We start from the raw sequence: 18824 nt of genomic DNA on the forward strand, positions 1-18824 counted from the left end.
GTAGAATCTGGATCAGACCGTGCTCTTACCAAATACTGAACTACGACTTTCATTGCGGTTATGTGCCTCAGTCTTACGGTACTCTGCGACATGTCACAGGCACTCTTCTGTATACCTTAGTATACTAGCGATAGAGTGAAGGAAAGCGCAGTTGTAACCTATCAAGAAGCTTAAAACGGTACATAGTTTGAAGACCCGACAGTGCACATCCGAAATCTTTGTGTCATTAAACATTAGATCGGCATGTTTATCTGTATTCGGATATGTGAGTTGCATAAAGTGGACGGATGCCTTATGCCTTTCCGCGACCATCCCTCTTACACCCTCACACCCGTCTTCTGCCCCATCCCTACTAGTCACACAACCACGCTATCAAGTTCCCCCTCCCGTTTTGCCACCCCGCGTGACGCATATTGGGTAACCCATCTGTCAGCCACTTTGTGAAAATGTGGGAGTATTTTTGAAAGATTGGCGAATCGTGTAACGGTAAGTAGGTATCAGCCAGGTATTCACCTAGCCTGAAGTAGGAAACTGCCTAAAATACTATCCAGGCAGGTCAGCATACCTGTTCTCATCGTTAATTTACTAGGCGGATTCATTCCGGGGCCAGCTCGTCTCCCCGAATTCTGGAAGCGGTGTGCTAGCGAATGTGCGTGGCTGTCCGGGTGTGTACAGTATTGTTCACTAGTATCATCACCAAGCGAGGTGGCGCAGTGGTTAGCACACTGGACTCGCATTCGGGAGGACGACGGTTCAATCCCGCGTCCGGCTATCCTGATTTAGGTTTTCCGTGATTTCCCTAAATCGCTCCAGGCAAATGCTGGGATGGTTCCTCTGAAAGGGCACGGCCGACTTCCTTCCCTGTCCTTCCCTAATCTGATGAGACCGATGACCTCGCTGTTTGATCTCTTCCCCCAAAAAACCAACCAACCAACCAACCAACTAGTATCATCATTGAAACTTTTGTCTGTCCTACATATGCACCAGCTGACCGACTGACAAGTTGAACGTGTGCACGCACTTTGGCCAACCGATCGACCAACTTTTCCTGTCGGGCGGTCGGTTGGGTACGAACGCCGCACAGCCGACTGCCCTCCCCCCTCTACTTCAACCGTCGCTGCTGTCTACCAACCACCCAACAAATATTGGTCTTCTGTCACTGCGCCCAGGACTAAATGCTGTTTTGGTATACATGGCAGAGTGCGAGCCGAGCAAAACATTAATGACAGATTTTCTGGAACAACTTAAAGACTGATGATGTTGTAGAACTCTTCATGGCGAGGAGTTAAGCTATTGAGTTGCAAGAAATGAAGTATGTCTCAATTTTTAACAAATCCATAAAGGTTTCATGTTACACATAGAGAGAGTAAAAGATACATATTCTGCGTAAAAGAAATCCGTCGACCATCTGTATTTCGGTATTTGGGTTTTATTCCCGATACCTAGCGGAAATGAAATCTAAGAAACGACATACAGACACAATAGATCTTAGATTTCATTTCTGATACGTATCAGAAATAAAATCTAAAACTCGAAAAAGAAACAGTCGTCAGACTATTATATATAAAACGCATTTGCTTCATTATTAGAAGTATCAAAAAAGCCAGCGTATGTCCAATCCTTCTACTACGAAGAGCAAAGTGAAGTTGCTAAATGCTTCAGTTCCTATGTACCTCTTGTATTTATTACACAATATGTAACACCACCATTTGTAGTCTTTCTTCTTCTAATCAGAAATGAGTTTATTACACTTTCAGGCGACATCTTTCTTTCTACGTTCGTAAATAAATTAATAAAGTTTACATTATCATCCTTTGTTTTACTTATTTTGCGCTATCATTACCTATTTCGTCAGGCGACAACAAACCACAATGCAGGTTCCAGGTATCATTGTTGATAATAATTTTGGGATAGAGACGCACCAAATTTGAACTCCGAACTTCTGGCACTGGCTAAAAATTGTAAATGTCGTGTGACTAGGGCCCCCCATCGGGTAGACCGTTCGCCGGGTAGCAAGTCTTTCAGTTTCACGCCACTTCAGCAACTTGCGCGTCTATGGGGATGAAATGATGATGAATATTAGGACAACACAACACCCAGTCCCTGAGCGAAGGGAATCTCCGACCCAGCCGGGAATCGAACCCGGGTCCTGTCACACTGACCACTCAGCTACCGGGGACGGACATGGCTCTGGTTAGAAACCGTAATGTAACTTCCAGCCTCTCTCATGACTGTTCTTCTCTGTTAAGAATAATTCGAAGAAGTTCAGCAACACTGAAAAGTATTAACTACTCATGGTTGGGACTCACAGTCATATAATATTTCTTAAAAGACATCATAGTCGCCGTTGACTGTATAAAATATTTATTATTACGATTGCAATTTCGGACGTACTTGAAAATGGCCATACGGCCGAAATTGGAATTATAATAATAAATGTTTTATACAGTCAATGGCGACTATGATGTCTTTTCTGAAAAGTATGTTTCATTCTTTGTTACATAATTACGAAAATCATAGGCTCCCAGCTCCTTATGTAACAGAGGGTGGCTGAATTTCTTTCTTTGCTTTAGTCACTTCTTTTCTCACAGCTTTTTCTCGACCTTTTCGACCTCTAAAACAGCCAAGGCAAATTATAGTTTTTCTTTATGTGCCAGACTCTGCGGCATCTCGTCGAACGTAACCTCAATGAACAATTCGTAAACAGCGATAGGAACAGGGCGGCGCTGTAATCGCTGATAAGGGAAACTCCCCATCACCGCTCCCCCTCCCCCCTCCCCGCGGCTCAGATTTACTGTAAGATGGCCCAGTAGATAACTGTCAAAAACTGAACACAGATCAAGCATGGAAACAGGAAGAAGTTCAAGTTCACGATGTGCAACATCGACCGAAGTTGAATAGCCATGGCTTCGTGGTTATGTGGTTACGGTGTTGGACTACGAAGAAGAAAACCTGTGTTCAAATGTCCCTCATTTTTCTCTTCCCACAAAATCTGTCCATCCGGTCATTAATGTGTCCGTTCGCTGTAATCAAATTTGTGTCTTTGTTATGGTGTAACGTCCGTTTCCAACAGCGAAGTGTGACGAAGGGACCTCCTGACGTGCGTACCTTCTAATAGTTGTACACAATTAGCACATGTCATTACTTTTGCGTTCCATTTTGGAAGTTTTGTCTTTTGAATTCCTTTGTTGTAACAGAGTCCACATTGTAACACAGTTCACCACCGTTTATTTGTTGTTTTCATTTCTTTGAGTGGTCTATGCGGTATCTCGCCTGCTCTCACTATTTATCACATTTACTTGACATGGTAATATATCCTTACCATAAGGCTCATATTCTGTAACCAATGTATAGTATAAAATTGCCAAGACTATAGAAAGAGGACAGATCCGTCAATGACTGAACGGCCAAGTCAAAAATTTGTAAAGAAAAATGGGGCAGGAGGAAGTACTGAACACGGATCTGCCGCTTGACTGTCCAACAAAGTCACCAAATAACCATGACAGCGCTGTTCTTCGAGTCCGCTCAATGTAACACATATTAAGCTGTGACCTTTCACTGTGTCTATTTTGCTTATTTCTTCGCAGTTCAGTGCATCTCCTTCGTGTTTTCCGTCTTGATCTGTGTTCAGCTTTTGAGTGGCTATACACTGCGCCATTTTATCTCTAAAAATGAGGGGTATGCAATGAGAAGTTTTGCTTGTGAGTGAACTCGGTCGGGACGTGTGTTGGCTGTGAAAAGAAGTGGTCAGTCGGCTGGTTGGTGCGCGTGTAGGGTCCTATATGTTTGCAATTAGTAGTACGGACGTCATGTAACAACTGCTGAAGAGTGTCTTTTTGCAGACACCTTGCCTGAAAGGATATGAGTCAGTGAATTCACTGTCTGTTGCATGTACTTAACACGTGAACCGAGTGACCTTGAAAGACGCTGATTCATCTGGTCTGTCTGCATTAACGTGCTAGTTCCTTTCATTACGATTACCCACATCAAGCAAAACGACCGTCGGCCTGTTCAATAGATCCACGTTTACCACTCGCCGTTTGGAAGGCCAGAGTTTTTCACTGGCGACCTGGAGGTGGCGTGCAGACCACAGTTGCAGGTAGGCAGGGCTGCGAACCGTCCCCACAGACCACACCGTCCGCCGGACACAGCAGCACCGATCTTAGCTGTGGTCGCAGTGTTGGTGCAAACGGAACAAAGGTACTGTGACCAGGCGTGGGGACATTTCCGTGAATTATTGTCACGAACCAAACGGTAAAACGTTACTCTTACATTAACTGTGATTCGTTACTGTTTCAGATTTGTTAGTTTTGTTTTGTTTTGAATAATTATTTTTGCATATAAAAATTCATGAATACGTAATCAAAGGCCAAGATTTTTATGTTAGTGTTACAAATTTATATTCTTGGTTAAAAACAACGGGAAAATTAAAAAACTGTTGCTGTCTTTATGTAATTTTCCGTTATTTAATACATCAGTATTTACAGCTAACGGAACTCCCAATTTCTAACTCTGCGAGTGATTTAAAGTTTCCACTTTCCACGTTGTTCTGAATTTCAAATTAAACTAAATTATACAGGATGTAACAAAATTTTAGTATACAACATTTTAGAAGGGATAAGAAGAGTTCTTTTATGTGAGGAAAATATCACACATGCGTCCATTTCCTTCTTGGGCCCATGCAAATTTTGACGCTAGTGATGTTCAGAGACGTTGTTGAAATTGCCACGTGATACATATTATTTTAGCGATATTGCTGTAATTGCAGTAAATTTATGTTAATGCATAACTGAGATGAGCGTGTTAATGATTGAGAAACATGCTCAAGCCTTCAGGTGTTTCATGAATAATTGCTGCTTCTTCAACCAAACAGAATTCAGCTCTTGTAGGCTATGTATCGGTACCGCTGTAGTTTCCAGTCGTGCGTTAATATAAACGCCCAATCTCAGCATCATCTCTCAAACAGCATTCATTACACGGAAGTTTGAACACCGTTTCTCAACATCGCTAGACTCTGATCTTTCACGGACATCTAACGGGAGAAACGCTAAGTTTTTTGCATTAAAAATGTTTCTTTATATCTTCTCTAAATACAGTCACTGTTTTAGAATTCTCGTAGTTTCTCTCAGAGAAACTAAACGGGAGGCTAGTTCCATAAACAATCCACAACCGCTACCTTTTCTCTCAGCTGTTTAGTCAGGAAGTAATATTTCTCCAATTAGAATATGAGAACACTCTTTTACTTATTGATACTGTATCGTTCTCGACTTGAAAGATGGATTAAAATGATCACTACATTATACAGTATCATTAATAATACCTGAATATAGTTCCAACTTCTATTTCGGGTTGTTATTGTACAGTAACGAACATGCGCTAACTTTAATAAGATAGTTTTCATACGTCCAATACAAACGACGAATAAGCTGTCACTGTTTCCAGAAGAAACAAACGAATGATATCTTGTTCGCAACAGCATGGTCTATTACTCCTGGACAAGTTGTTCCGATTCATTACAACCATAGCTTCCCTTTCATTCAAAATCTTACCTCCGTAACACCTTAAATTATTGCACTTATCTGAATTGAACAGTAGCAGAAAATGTCCGTCTCTGGTTGGGTAGTGAGCCTGCCATCCACAAAATCCGAGTACAGCTTCCAGTACGGCGAGGAAGACCTAGATGGCGAGAAGACGGGAATGGGATGCTTTCAGCCTCACCGTGGCAACTAAGGGGCAAATGAATGATGATGATGATTTTGGTGTGTGGGGCGCTCAAGACCGTGGTCATCAGCGCCCGTACAAGTTCACAATCTTTCCAGTTCCAATTTCGCCGCTTCCAGAATGAGGAGGAGATGATGACAACACAAACGCCCAGTCCCCAGACGGAGAAATTCCCCAACGCGGCCGGGAATTGAACCCGGGACCCCGTGATCCGGAGGTAGCAACGCTAGCCAATAGGCCACGAGTTGCGGATTACTTGAATGAGAAGTGCGGCTCCAGCGTCTGGAAAGCCGACAGTGGCCGTACAACAGTGTACTGATCCCATGCCTTCCATATCGCATCAGAAAGATATCAGTAGATATTTACACGGCTGCCTGTACCCATGACCTGATAAGGGAGTTGCTTTCTACATTGGCATCCAATGGTATGATGTTTCTGCTGTATCTCTATACTCCAAAAAATTTCCAAACAAGTTTGAAATAAAGTAAATAGCTTAATGTTCATGGTTGATACGAAATTGTGTGCCGGACCGACCTCGACGCGGAAACTTCACCTAACGCGGGCAAATGCTCCACCGATTAAGCTGTGCAGGCAACACTCACGCACATCCCTCGCAACTTTACTTCGGCCAATAACTGTCACCTGCTGTCCGAACTTTACAGGTCCTCGTGCGTGTATTGTGTCTAGCACTTCTGCAAGGAAGGTTACGGGTTCGAGTCCCGATTCGGCACTTTCATCTACCAGAATCCTCAGACAGGTGTTCACTTTACTGCAAAATAAAAATTCACTCTCTTAACCAAGTTTATTCTTGGCAGTTCGTTTTGTCTGAAGTATGAATTCGAAAGTCTAAGTTTGTTAAGAATATAAAATATTACCGACGTCTAATACTGTCCTTTTTCCAGTTCCTGCGTGAGATATAATCTTGAGAGAAATGTTCCGGACTCCTGTCGATAACGGAGTGAAAATGTTTATTATTTTGTGTATTCGTAGGCTTTCGCGGCGTAATAAATCTTAGTCTCCACGGTTTTGCTGGATCGTAAAGTCAACATGATTACTCCTAATTCGAGTTATTACCGATAATAATGGGCACTGAGTGCAGGATTTATCTGTCGACATTTCTTGCCATAATCGTGGTGTTATCTGTCTAGGTCTTCTCATTTGTGTTTGTGTCATAGCGGTGCGATCATGCAGTTCCGTGTCTTCTGGGAGCCTTACGTACTGTATAATAAGTCTGTGTGCAGAACTGAGGGCGAGGTGGAAATCGTCGTCATATATGAGCCTCCATAGCTTACAGGGCGCATGCGCCACATCCAAGAAACCCCTCAGATTCCTTCCAATCTCAAATGAAGTTGCCGCAGCATAAGTATTAAAGGCCACAGAACAATGTCCTTCTTCATGTACCTCCGGGGATGTGAGGCCTTAACTTCTCCCGGAGTATACCATGTTCAGATAACTTACGGGGATGCAGACGGGTGATGTCGTCGAAAACCACCGATATTTAGACAGGAGCACACCATTTTTAAAGCGTAACGGCAGCGAGTAAGCAATGTGGAAACCTCGATTTTCAGAGAAGCTCCATGAAGACACCAGACACACATACACACTGAAAACACTTGTGCCATCACAAATCAAATATGATCGACTACAGAAGTTACCGGTAGTACAAATGGTTCAAATGGCTCTGAGCACTATGGGACTTAACATCTGAGGTCATCAGTCCCCTAGACTTAGAACTACTTAAACCTATCTAGCGTAAAGACAAGCACACACATCCATGCCCCAGGCAGGATTCGAACCTGCGACCGCAGCAGCAACGCGGTTCCGGATTGACGCTCCTAGAACCTCTCGGCCATAACGGCCGGTTATCGGTAGTACAGTTGCATAAACTTCCTCCCTCTGTTTTTTGACAAGTTAGATGGCAGGAGTCGATGCCGAATCTAAGCATAAACCAGTATCTCCCTTTGTAAGGTTACTTGCGAATATTTTACAACAGCTCTCGTAATAATGCTACCCCAAGAGCTGCAAGTGCATGTTAGAATCTTCGTGTTATAATCAATAGGATGACCGACGCCAAGACAGCGTTCTGCAATGGCAGATTTGCTCGGCTGTTGTAAGCGTGTGTGTCGTTTATGAGCAGTACGCTGGTCCTCCACAGTCCTGATAGTGTTTCCAATATATGACGTGCCACAAATGCAAGAAATACAATAGACATCTGTCTCATGCAAACAAAGATCATCCTTCACGGAAACTGATCTTACTTGATGGTCGAAACAAACACTTCTCATCGTATTTTCGCAAAATATCACCAATTCTGCTCGAAATGCCTCCTGCGTGAGGAGAAAAGGCCATGGACTTTGTTGCCTCCTCGGTATTACCATCTCACTCGGTGCGCTGTTGTCGATAGCGCAGGATTACGTTCAAAAGATGCTGTGTTCACTCGCTGATTTACCCTGTAGTAGGATAGGTGCTGACAAAAAAACTAATTGCACGAGACTATCAAGAATCTCATTTCCTGTTGCGCTGTTCGCCCTTGGTTATATGGCTGCCATATGGTCCACAAGGAAGGCGTCGGATTGTGAGTAACATTGGTGCTCCGACACATCGTGCAGCACAACACCTTGCTACATGGAAGTGAGAATTTGAGTGACTTAGAATATCTGAATTCAACCCATCCGAATATTCGTTTCACCGTGTAGGGGGAGAAGGATGGCTATTTTTCCCTTTCTTTGTGTGTTAGGAGGAAGGTAGATGGTACGTTTGGGCATGTCGTTTATATGAAGCCTGCTCACACTTACTTGTATCTGTAGGCTGACAGTTGTCACCATTCGGCTCAACATGAAGGGGAACTTCGTACCTTGAATCACACGATCCATGTCATCTCGGATCCTGAGATTTTGTCAGCTGTGTTAATCCATCTCGAAGTTACCTTTCGTCAGAATGATTAAAGTGAATGACAGATCAGAGGTGCATTGTGCTGTTGACTAACTGTGCACAAGGTGAGTGATGATAATACCGAGGAGGCAGCAGTCTGCGGCCTTTTTTTCCTTGCGCAGGGAGCATTTCGAGCAGAATTGGTCGTATTTTGCGGAAATATGACGTGAAGTTTGTATTTCGACCACCATCTAAGATCAGGGTCCTTTTAGGTTCCATGAAGGATGATCTTGGTTTGCTTAAGGCGGGGGTCTACCGTATTCCTTGCTGTTGTGGCATGGCATGTCGTCTGTCGGTCAGCTTGTTATGACTGTGGAGGACGGGTGTTCTGTGCATAAGTGGCACACATGCTTACAACTGCTGAGCAAATTCGCCTTTTCAGAACATCGTCTTGGTACCGGTCATCCTAAGGAATGTAACAACAAGGAGATTCTGACATGTACTTGCAGCTTTTGGGACAGTGTTATTAAGGAAACTGTTGAAATCAAATTATCAAGTAACCTTATAGAGAGAGATCGTAGACAGTGGTTTTTGTTTAAATTCTTCATAGACTCCTGTTCTCTCACTTGTCAAAAACAGAGGGAAAGGGTTTATGCAACTGCACCCTTTGAATATCAATTTCACTATCGATAACTTCTGACGTCGGTCATCTTTGATTTGTGATTGCGCTAGCGTTTGCTGTGGTGTGTGTGTATGTGTGTGTGTGTGTGTGTGTGTGTGTGTGTGTGTGTGTGTAGAGGAGGGTGGGTGGGTGTTAGTTATCTTTACGAAGTTTCTGTGAAAGCAGAGGTTCTAAAGTGGCTTGCACATAACTTACTCGCTTCAGTTTTGTCCTGAAAATGATAGGTTGTGCTTCTGTCGAAATATATGTGGTTGCCGATGGCGCCACCCGACTGCATTCCACATATTAGAACTTCCGGGGATGTTCTAAATAGCATAGCGTGAGGAATCTGCTTTCCAGAATATTATTTTTTTTTTTTTCAAACGCGCCCGTCAAGAGTAAACGTTCCATCGCTAAACTGCCCCATCAGATACATGGGCCTACGCTGGGCGTACCAGAATCCTATGAATACCACTGCATTAATACGGTGGACGGTAGCTCTTGGCATGCAGGTACCGATCTCCGTGTGTCGGCTTTCGGTGAGCAGTGTCCTAGAGCACCACATGTCTTTTTGTAAATCATGAAGCCCTAAAATGAAAATCTTCCGTCACTTTTGACCTCCTTAGCGCATTTAATGCCGAGGTGAAAACAGATGAAGTTGAGGGTAATATTCGCCTCTAAAAGGTGACTTCGGGGCTTACAAATCCTCGCATATACAAAATTCTGTCAATATGTGAAGGGCTACATCGGCCGTTCGATCGGCACAGTTCGGGACAGATGCTTGGAACATCGTCTTCACACTATGGGAACCTGAAAAATTGTCGATAACGGAACATTGTTGAAACGAGGGACATGGGGTGAAATTTGACGAAGCCCTGATGGTTGCCAGTATTTCCGAGTCTTGGAACAGCGTTTATGAGGAGGCGACTGAAATTAGATTGGCAGATAACTTGATTAATGAAATCCAGGGTTTTCCTCTTCGCAGGATGTTAACATGGACTTCTTTACGAATATTCTATTGTGCAGCCGACCCGAGTGTTTATGATCTTTTGAGTGCGGTAGATATATCATTGGTGGCTGTACTCCACTAGGGGCGGCTCCATCTATGAAGAGCGGCGCATGCACTGTTTACGGTGTTGAAGCTATATAGGACGAATATCTGCAGCCTTGACGTCAGTTTTCACTGTGACTCAACACCAGTAGCAGCAGCGCTGCTGCAAAAGCGGTCTCTTAAGTATGGCGGACAGATGAATCGCCGAAATATCGGGTCATGCTGATTTTATTACACGTGAAAAACCCGAGAAAACTGCCTTCTGTTTACTATTTTATTCAATATTTCACAGAGACATTTAATATTGTGAAGTTATTACAGGCGTACTACCATACAAAGTTCCGAGTCATATCGTGGATTATGTCTACGTACAAATACAGTGCAGTTTCAATCGATCTCGATGTTTTCCCACCTCATATTTTCATCCGTCTTCTGTGGAAAACGAATATCTCCCATCAACTAATCTCTTCATCCGATTATCCAGTTGTTTCTATTTCCTTAACTGTTTCTTTGACTGTTTTAGTTAGTTAATTCTCCTGTTGTTGCTAGAGTCCTCACTTCATGAAGGATGCCCTGTGAAACACAGAGTATTTCCTTGATCTCAAGGAGGTTTCGTCTAATTTGCAGTATGGGTGCTACAGTTCGTTTCATTTTTATACTAATTCTCCTATACCTTCACTGTATCGTGTTCCATCACTTTTAGTATGTTAAACCAGGTAAACCAGTTTTCAGTGTGAGGTTCATTTTTTGGAAGTGTCCTGCCCATGTTCAACATGTTCGATGTTGTGGGACTGCCAAATTACTGTTTCTTGTCTACATTTGCTAGCCCATCCAGTTGGTTCCCATTTAAAGGCACCAACTCTTACATCGGTGGTACGGTGTGTATAACTGCCTTCCGTCAGAACGAGTAGTGGGGAAAGAAAACCTTGCTGTATCTTTCCTTGAGATGTAGGCTGTTGGGAAAGAACTTGCTTGCTACACAGCAATGTGAAATCACGAATGTTCTGTGTTATTTCTGTTTTATATAGGAAAACTTCTGAAGATTGTAGAACATTATCGCTCCATAACTGAAGTTACTACTCAAGTATTTCATCATGATTTTACGAGAAACTACGTGTATCCTATCTAGCGCATTTGCATAGTCATCTCTGTAGCTTTCGGCTGGTTGGTACTGAACGTAAATACTCAAAACTAATGCAGCAAGATCACCATATTCAATATACTTCACTGTGTAAAGTGAGTGGGGCTGCAACGATGATTCTGAATATATGTCCTACTCTAGAGGCACTACGCTAGATCTCGGAGAAAATAATATATGTTTTACAAGAACCCCAGTTGTATTTTGAGAACTGGTGCATCCTTCAGAAATTCTACTCAAGATGGTATATATCTAACCAACTGAATGACACTATACTACAGACAGGAAAGGTTGGTATAATCTACAGAAGTGTTAAACAGAGATTCGTAGGCTCTTTCATTGACACCACTGCAAATCTGATGGCGAAATACAGGGTGATCCAAAAAGAAAGAAGGATTTAAATTTTTTATTGTGGACAAACTGAAAGATAGAAACAGATTGCGTATATAACTGGATAATGTAAGGTTCAACGTGATAATGTCGCTGTTGAGCGCCTGTAGGCACCAAACACACACTCACTCACACACACACACACACACACACACACACACACACACAAACGCGCTCGCGCGCGAAGGTTCACAGTTTTATGTTCGCACAGACACTACAACATACACTCAACATGAGGGCCATGCGTTGCTCGAGACACATTTCATTCCACACACGAGTCAACAGGTCCCTGTTTATTGAATCAACAGCCTGAACAACTAGATTTCTCAAATCTTGAAGAGTAGCTGTCACATGTTGGACAAAGACACTCCTTTAAGCACCGCCACAGAAAAAATAAACTCGCAAGATGTGAGGTCTGGTGACCTGGGAGGCCAATGCTGTCCATATCTTCGAATCAAACGTTGTGGGATAGTGTTGTTAAAATAACGCCACACCTCAAGTTAAATGTGTGCCGGAGCGGCACCGTGCATAAAAATGAAATCACTGCAATCTTCGTGAACTTGAGGAATAAATCAATTTTGCAGCATGCCCAGGTTTAACTTTCCTGTCATTGTTTCCTCCGCAGAAAGGAAAGGTCCATAAACTTTGTGAACAGAAATGGCAGAAAACACATTCGCTTTCGGTAGGCCTCAAGTTCTACAGCGATGCCAGAATTTTCTGAACCCCAAATACATAAATTATGACGGTTTACTTAACCCGATAAAAGAAACGCCGATTCGGCCGAAAAGATGAATCGTTCGGAAAATGAGTCGTCTGCCATACCCTGGAGATTTGATTTAATTTGATTTTGGCAGGAAAGCTAAAACAGCTTTCATCTAACCTGCCACTGTCCGCACCAAAACCGAGTTTATTGTGCGGTATCGCTTTCTGTATATCTAGTAAAGTCAACCAGTGCTCTTAAATAGTGCAAGGAGTCCCTTTACAAATTTTTTGTTAGACACAATTACTTCAGGTCTAGTTGTTCCGAAAATTCTGTGTCTGTTGCTCTCCAATGCCATGTATTCGAACATCAGGTGTGATGCAGTTTCTTCAGACTCTTCACGGATCCTACCTTTAGGGTCTTCTTCCGTTATACCCATTGTATGTAGGTGTTTTTTGAAATTCCCATGATCGGTCGTCAGTCCAACCATGAGTTTCATCTCTTTCCTGTTTAAGCCCAGGATTACAGAGCTTCTTTTAAAACACGGCTTTGGCATCATTATCTTACCATGTTTTTGTTTTAGACCTTTGTTCAGTATTGTACGTGCTGTTTCCTAAGCCAGTTCCGTAGTTCTACTTTGATCATAGCCTTGGTGATTGTCAGGACAGTGTCCGATCCAATGAATGGAGTCTTTGCCCCCATACCGGCCAATCTGTCGGCTTATTCATTACCACCGATCGCTCAGTGGCCTGGAACCCACACTAGGTTTAACCTATTGCTTCCCCCTAGCTCCACCAGAGCCCTGTGACATTCTGCAACAATCTTGGATCTTGTGGCAGGAGCTGCCAATGACTTCAGCGCTGCCTCGCTGTCTGAATAGACGTTGATGCCACGGTCATTGTAGCACCTACGCATATTCTTCTCCACACACGCTCTGATTGCAGGAATTTCAGCTTGGAATACCGCGGCCAGTTTTCCTAGAGAGAAGATGCCCTCCAGTCATGGCTGAACTCCGTACACCTCGGTACCAGCGCCTTGGTCTGATTTCGACCCATCAGTGAACCAGACATTGTCCCCCATATGGTGTCGAACTGTTTTCTTCCACTGACCCCTGCTTCCAATTATTACATTGTAAGGCTTATTGAAGCAGTTGGAAGTTATTATATAGTCGGTCGGCATTTCCCTAGCCATTCCTATATTTACTTCAGTTACTATTTCAGTGTGTGATTCTGGATATCCAAATGAGATCCAGTTTTTACCAGTTTTGGGTCTGTATGCGCCAGCTGCTTCCTCCATCTTGACCCAACGGTGTAGTGGAGGCATGTCCAGCGTTGCCTCCATTCCAGCCATTGGTGTGCTGTTAATTCCTCCTGTTATTGCTAAGCAGGCCTGTCTCTGTACCTTAGCAAGCTCTTTAGCTGCCATCTGCTTTTCTACCTTCTTTCACCACACTACGGACCTGTAGGAAATTCTAGGTCTAACCACTTTGGTGTATATCCAGTGCACACCTCTGGGGCTTAGGTCCCAGTTTTTGTCCAAGCCCTTCTGGAACTCCCAAGAATACCTTTCTCCTTGGAGCAGATACTCTTAATGTAACGGGTCCATGTTAGTTTCTCATCTAAGGTTACCCCTAGATATTTCACTACCCCCCTTCAGAGATACAGTTTCATAGAAGAACTTTAGATTACAACTTGAGTGTTGGATATGCTTCTTCGTGAATGGTACCACAACAGTCTTCTGAGGATTAACCCTCAGATCCTGTTTAATGCACCAGCCCTGTACAATGCCCAACGCATCTTGTGCCATATTCCTAACTCTGTCAGTAACTGTGCCAAGTATTACTATGACAAGAAGTTGTGCGTATCCTTGGCAAAGGCATTGTCTGGAATTTAGTTCCTCAGTGAGTTCGTTCACCACTGTATTCCACAATAAATGGGACAGAACTCCTCCTTGTGGACAACCTCTAGTGGTGTTAATTGCCATCTTTTCATTCATCATGGTAGCCTCTACCTTCCTTCCACTAAGCATGACCCTAGTCTACCTACATATAGTAGTCCCTAGGTCATGCACATTTGCTGCCCTAACCGTGGAACCGAAGGTTGTATTACTAAAGCCCCTCGATGTCCAGGAAGTTGCAGAGGGCTGTTTATTGAAAGTGAAGTGCTTTCTCCACCCTCCCAGCGAGTCGATGGAGAGCTGTCTCACATGATTTACCTGGTTGATATGCGTGATAACCCAATAAAAGAAACATCGAGTTGACCAAACAAGATGAGTCGTTTGGAAAAAGTGTCGTCTGCCATACCCCGGAGAACTGAAATATAAAATTAGTGCCTCGTGTTACAGTTATCAGGACGCAATGGTTGTAGTAACTGCTGCTTGCAACGCGTCATATGCAGACGCAACATCATTGTTTGAGGGAGACGAAAGTTCCTGGTGTGCCCGTGCTGTGGCCTCCCGAGGGCTGCGTGTGAACGCAGTCGTTTCGGAACACGGCACACCGTTGTTTCAGGAAGATGAAGTTCCTGCCCTGCCCATCTTGTTGACGAACACATCTCTGATACTCCGAACATTTTCATCAGACGTGCGTGCTTAACAGTGCTGTTCCCTTTGCATATGCAGCTTACTTCCAAGACTATTGTATGAAAGTCATAAATGTACTTGAGCAGAGGCGGTTTCTTGCCGAATCGACGGCGGAATGAGCGTTACACTTGAAGAATGCATTGACTTCAAGCAAATTCCAACAAACAAAATGATTTCTCTTGTGATGTAGTCGCCATATTACTACCAAAAAAGCCCACTTGAAATTGTGCCAAACCTTGAACGTTCCCGTATCTAGTGACAAAGCGTTTTAATCCTCTATAGTTTGTCTATAAAAACAATTTAAGTATGTTCTTTCTTTCTGAATCATCGTATGTGATATACGACGAAACTGAGGAATTGTAATTCAGTCAAATTTTCTTTACCTGAGTACCTAACAGGATCTAGAAGTGTGACCTCTCTACTGACACATAACTGCCACTGATCAATGGAGGAATGAAAGGAAAGAGGCAGAAAGAATGGTTTTACTGCAGAATTTAAAACTGTACATAGTGTTCAAATGAAGGGTTATTTGTTTGTTACAGCATCTCCTACTGACCTTCAAGCCAGTTACGCTTTCAGTATTATTTCAAGTAATTTGAACAGCTAACAGTTCACATTACTCTTCGCCCTCGACCCGCGAGCTAGCATTCAGTACTGTCGTGTTCTCTATTGGGATTTTCCGGTAGCGTTAAGTGCACGTTAACTAATAGATGAGATACGCAGCAATGTGAGTAATTTTACCAAAGTGCACATCTTGTATATTCGTATGAGCCGTCTTCAGTGCAAGCCGGCAACAGCCACAGTTTTCTGGTTATGGGATATTTATTTAGAATTTTGAGTACTAATTTCTAGACACATTACCTCAACCGTTTACAATGTTGAAAGTTCCCTGGTGTCTTTCTGGTCGCGTTGTTCTATGTCTAATTCATCACATTACGCTCAGTTATGTTCAGAAACGTGGACAGAATACGTGACGGTAGTAGGAAAAGGTCATAAACAATAATCTTTAAGAGATTGCGAAGGGTTTTATCTTGTCATCCGCAGACTTGCTTCATTTTGGAAAGACAGTAGATAATTGGACACAATCTCTACCAAAGGCGACGACGACCGTTTACTCTGACCTCGAGCTGTGTAAAATTTATCTCGTTACTCGACTCCTAAAGCTGTCAAAACTGATTACGCAAGCAACAAGTGTGCTTTTTGCTTTCTCATCGTGACAGACAGTAGACGAAATCATAAAAGCAAGTCATGCTCATCTCACCTAATACGACGCTCAGACAAATTACCATTGCTTTACCTTAATTAATAATTTCACGGAAAATTTTCAACAGTTTTTCGAGATTATGAACTGTTCTAAATGGCAGAAAGTCGGAATGAATGTGAGAGTCACTTTCAACGTACTAATGATGGAACAGTCTGCGTCTACATACATACTCCGCAAGCAGTCGTCGGGTGAGAGAGAACGGTATTGCACCACCACTAATTATTTCCTTTCCTTTTCGACTAGCAAACAGAATGAGGGAAAAGGACTATCCATATGCCTCCATACGAGATCTAATTTATCTTTCTTGTCTTACTCGAAACGGACTTTGGCGGCAGTAGAATCGTTCTGCAGTCAGCTTCAAATGCCGGTTTTCTAAAGGTCCTAAACCTCCGTAAATTTTCAAATAAACCGAATTCGACCAGTCGCCTTCCCTACTACAGTCCTTGCATGCTCGTTCCATTTCTTACAGCTTTGCAACGTAACGCCTAGATATTTAATTGACGTGACTGTGTCCATGAGCATACTACTAATACCGTATTCAAACGTAACTGGATTGTTTTTCCTGTTCATCTGCATAAACTTACATTGTTCTTCATTTAGAACTAGCTGCTACTCATTGAAAGATACTAAAAATGTATTGTAATAATTCAACTTATGATGCCCCTTTGATAGTTGTAGCTATGACTGATCAAATCCAGAGATTATTGTCAAGTTTTAATTGCATTACGTGCGTACAGGAAACTGGAGAGCACGACTCATAGGCAAAATGTAATACGTCAGATTTTACATACGCGATTTAAGGCAAAGAAGCGGTACGACGCCAAGGACTGTAAGCAGGAAGGGGAAACATCTCATTAGCTCATTCTTAAAATCAATAGCAAGACGAACGAAGGGATAACGGGTCGTTAATAACAAAGTATCAATAAAGGCAAGGGAAACAATAAACTCTGCTTCCGTCCCCTGAATTGAATAAAAGTTACAAACCATCAGGAGTTAGCCGTACTATAAAGCCCGCCCGGTTAGCCGTGCGGTTTGACTCACTGCTTTCTGGATGGGAAGGCGTGCCGCCCGGCGCATTAGTGTCGCGGTCCGGTATGTCGGCCAATTTGTGGATGGTTTTTAAGGGATTTTCCATCTGCCTCGGCGAATGCGGACTGGTTCCCCTTGTTCCGCCTAAGTTACACCCTGTCGGCGATTGCTGCGCAAACACTTTCTCCATGTATGCGTACACCATCATTACTCTAACACGTAAACATTGTGGTTACACTCGTCTGGTGTGAGATGTCCCCGGGGGGCGGGGGGGGGGGGGGGTCCAATAGGGCCCGAACCCCATTATAACCCTGGGTTCGGTGTGGGGCGGCGGTGGGGTGAGTGGACTGCTGTGGCCTGTTGTAGGGTTGTGAACCACTGCGCGCTACGGCGGCGACGAAGCCTCTCCGTCGTTTCTAGGTCACCAGTTACATTCAATACAATACAACGCGATAGCCGTACTACTGAAGCATTATGTCATGCTCCTTCATTTCGTTTTCATGTCTCAAGAGAAAAAGTTAATCGTGTCTCTCTGGTTCTTTTGTGCTGGCATCTTATATCTTACTCCACGGGACTCAGCACTCTTTGGTGAATTCGTGATTGGCTACCACAGGGCTCCAGCCTTTACAGCATCTGTTCCCTTTTTGTGCTACCTGTCTGTCCTTCCTTCTATTCCTTTTCCCTCTCCCTTGGTGAACATGTCTTGGATAATTTCTGGAATGCGTTCCGAAGTTTCGACAGCCCAGCATCGGAACACTTCCCCACCTGCTTTTTCTTTCTTTCTACGTTCTCCAATTCCTCTCCTTCCTTCGCTTCGGCGTTTGAGGTTTCTCTTTGTTTCTCCTTCCTCCCTGTGCGCTCCTGAAGGCCGGCCACGCGTTTGCCACCTAACAGGTGGCTGGGTAACGCGTAATTCCCAGCCCCTGGGTATACAGGTAGGGTTCGCCTTTAGTCTCTGGTACAGTCCATGCCAGGGAGGGGTCGCTGCCTGAGTTGTTACCTTCTCAGTTGCCTATTGGTTCCTCTTCCGGAGTTTGAGGTATGTGACCTGAGGTGTAAAGAACCACCTAAAGTGGATGAGGACCCCCCATGAGGTTGGGTGGAGCATGCCAACAGATACGCTTTCAAACATCGGGAATTTTTTTGTAATGAACCTATCATTACCTGTCTACATATGCTAAACATAAACGGAATGAGACAACAGATTCAAAGACTCTCCCACCTGTACCTCGGTTCCTCAAGGCGTCATGCACCGAAGAGGATCAGACCTTTGCTACAGTTAATCAATTTATTACTGAGAAAGGTGTTGATCCAGCTGCAGACCCTGTGAAATCCTTCTCTCGTTTACGTAATGGAACTTTGCTTTTCGAAAACAATTGTGACTTTCAGTTCCGACAACTTCACCCCTTCACTGCTATC

The 18824-nt window shown here is 43.5% G+C and overlaps 1 protein-coding gene across 1 annotated transcript in view; it reads left to right on the forward strand.

Moving 5' to 3' along the window:
• The first annotated feature begins 3995 nt into the window (after positions 1-3995).
• The window catches only part of LOC124795236 (alpha-tocopherol transfer protein-like), a 147253-nt gene continuing 132424 nt past the window's right edge, over positions 3996-18824 (forward strand). Inside the window, exon 1 of the mRNA XM_047259163.1 lies at positions 3996-4099. The gene's annotated coding sequence lies outside the window, so the exon portion shown is untranslated. The remainder of the gene's footprint in view (positions 4100-18824) is intronic.

Source organism: Schistocerca piceifrons, chromosome 4 (assembly GCF_021461385.2).
Source record: "Schistocerca piceifrons isolate TAMUIC-IGC-003096 chromosome 4, iqSchPice1.1, whole genome shotgun sequence".
Lineage (NCBI taxonomy): Eukaryota > Metazoa > Arthropoda > Insecta > Orthoptera > Acrididae > Schistocerca > Schistocerca piceifrons.